General features: G+C 46.0%; 1 long non-coding RNA gene across 1 annotated transcript; it reads right to left on the bottom strand.

The window, feature by feature from the left end:
* Positions 1–320: 320 nt before the first annotated feature.
* Positions 321–2,839, bottom strand: LOC115892894. Its single transcript, XR_004052813.1, has 3 exons — positions 2,161–2,839; positions 1,776–1,938; positions 321–1,096 (listed from the first exon to the last, which is right to left on the bottom strand). It is a non-coding gene; the product is annotated as an uncharacterized LOC115892894 (long non-coding RNA).

Below are 2,839 nucleotides of genomic sequence, written 5' to 3'. Positions count from 1 at the left end.
TGGTTTTCATTGCTGTCTGCCCCAGTCCAGGGTCCAAGTGGCCATTGTGGGGAAGAGCCTAAGTCCTTCCATGACACTTCCTTTCTTTTTTTTTTTTTTAGACAGTCTTGCTCTGTCGCCAGGCTGGAGTGCAGTGGCGTGATCTTGGCTCACTGCAACCTCCGCCTCCCAGGTTCAAGCAATTCTTCTGCCTCAGCCTCCTGAGGAGCTGAGATTACAGCTGCCTGCCACCACGTCCGGCTAATTTTTTGTATTCTTAGTAGAGACAGGGTTTCACCATGTTGGCCAGGCTAGTCTCGAAATCCTGACCTCAGGTAATCTACCAGCCTCGGCCTCCCAGAGTGCTGGGATTACAGGCATGAGTCACCATGTCCGGCCTTCCATGACGCTTTTAAGACTACTGTTAGCACTCAGAGGGTGTGGGTCTGTCGGCGTCTTCAAAGTGAAACAGCTACAAGAGAAACCATCTCGCTATACGGGATTGTCTGTGTCAATTCCCTGTCACCACCATTCCCTTCGAAGCTTTCCTCTGGTTGGCAGAGACTTCCCAGAAGCCCCTTCCTTGTGTGGTTCTTGCTTTGTTCCCCAGTGAGAGGCTCTAGAGAAAGATCTAGAAGTCAGGAGAGAAGGAGAGGACACTGTCTTCTGAAGGTGCCAGTAGCCAAGTGTGGGGCAAGTGAGATGCCCAGCCCCTCCCTTGGGAGCTCTTGAAAGTCATCCTTGCCCGTTAGTGACAGCTTCTCCCACCCACTGGTGGCTTCCCTGGCTTTTGCTCTGCATGCTCTTTCCACAGTTGTTTTGGTTTTAAAAGGGGTTTTTGGAGAACAAATATGTGAATATAGGAATCTGGAATTGTTCCTTTCATCTTTTTAGATTTGAAGGCCACAGCGACTTCATTGCCAGTGGAAAGTGAGATGCTAGCCGTTCATGACGTGCTTTGACAAATCAGTTACCTAAATTAGAATCTGTAATTGCCTGGGGTCAGCTGCCTATGGCAAGCAAGGCCTTGGGACATCAAGTAGCTGTTGTAACAGAACGTTGTAAGATTCTTATATTAGATTCTTCTTGTAGAATGGGCTGGATTTTTCTGACCATACTGGAAAAAGTGGAGGAAAAAAAAAAAGAAACAAATTTAGGGCTGTAAATTTCCAATGGAAGGCAAAGATAGACAACCAGATAATTATTAGATTACTCTGAAATAACTCATTATTTCTTATGGTCACAGGGCCAAGATTTCTTTTCTCTATCTCTCTTTCAGTCTCTTTTTTTTTTTTTTTTTTTTTTTGGAGTATAGTGGCATGATCACAGCTCACTGCAGCCTTTACCTCCCAGGCTCAAACGATCCTTTCACCTCAGCTTCCCAAGTAGCTGGGACCTCCAGGTACGCACCACCACACCTGGCTAGTCTGTAAAATTTTTTGTAGAGATGAGGGTCTCCCTATGTTGCCCCGGCTGGTCTTGAACTCCTGGGCTCAAGTGATCCTCTCACCATGATCTCCCAAAATGCTGGGATTACAGGCAGGGTCAGGATTTCTAAAAACCAAACTCCAAGTAAAATACAATACAAATTCATTTTGTGACCTGGCTAGATCTCTTCTGTAACAAGGGATTAATTAGGAAGGAGAGAGACTCTAAGAATTGGAATGTGGAAATTTGGGCAGATTTTGATAAATCTGAATACCTTGAACCCCAAACTTCGTCTCCCTAGTCATCAATAGCAGCTCTTTTCTATACTGGAGATCAATTCTTTTGCCTGAAGACTTTAATTAACTCACCTGAGGCTGCTGCCTTGAGCGGACTGTTGATTTTACTCCCAGCTTTTATTATTTTCAGAACCATAACATCCTGGCAGACCCTCGGGTAATGACGACCAAAACTGATCTGGGAGGAGGCATCCAAACAATTGCAAGACCTTTGCCAATTTATAATGTTGGAAACCTGGGGAATATGTGAAGGAATGAATTTCAGGCTGTGAGCCCAGGGCAGAAGGAACATAACGTTGAACAAACAGAATTGATGAAGATGGAAGCGCTGGCTAGAGAACCTGGCTTCAATCTGTCAGATGGAGCAGCTGGGGGCGGCTCTCATAACTCACTCGGTGCTGCAACCCCAACCCGGGGCCCATGGTCCATTAAATGCAGTCAGGATGCAGGCATTTACCTTGCTATATTACAGAGGAGGGGATCCAAGGCTTAGGCAGATAGGAACGTTGAAGTGTATTTATGGTGCGCAACCTGCTCAGCCTTCCCGGGGGATGATACAGAGGATGGTGTCTTCATTAAGCCTTTTAAAAAATACTTTGGTGTGATGAGACACAGTGAGGCCTATTGGGGATGGAGAAACCTAGTTCCAGTCGGTCATCCGGGGACAGGGAGCTACACTATGGTGCAGATGTGCAGCTGCACAGAGACAAAAATATTATGTAATGAGCATGCGGAATGCCTGCTTAGAGTGAATTGTTGTTAGAACAAGTTCATAACAAGACATAATTTATAACGATGTGCAAACACTTGCTGACTGCTAGATGAAATACACAGTTAGCCTGTAAAATATCTTACCAAAACCAGTTCAACGGGAAATAGAGGCTGAGTGCGTTGGCTCACACCTGTAATCCCAGCACTTTGGGAGGCCAAAGTGGATGGATCGCTTGAACCCAGGAGTTCAAGACCAACCTGGGCAACATAGTGAGACTCTGTCTCTACAACAAAGAAACCTTAAAAAACAAATAATTAGTCAGGCTTGGTGACGTGTACGTGTGGTATCAACTACCCAGGAGGCTGAGATGGGAGGATTGCTTGAGCCCGGGAGGTCAAGGCTGCAGTGAGCCATGATCATGCCA

The sequence above is a fragment of the Rhinopithecus roxellana genome, chromosome 13 (genome assembly GCF_007565055.1).
Source record: "Rhinopithecus roxellana isolate Shanxi Qingling chromosome 13, ASM756505v1, whole genome shotgun sequence".
Lineage (NCBI taxonomy): Eukaryota > Metazoa > Chordata > Mammalia > Primates > Cercopithecidae > Rhinopithecus > Rhinopithecus roxellana.
Note: the sequence above shows the minus strand (reverse complement) of the source record. Positions and strands in the feature narration are given on the sequence as shown.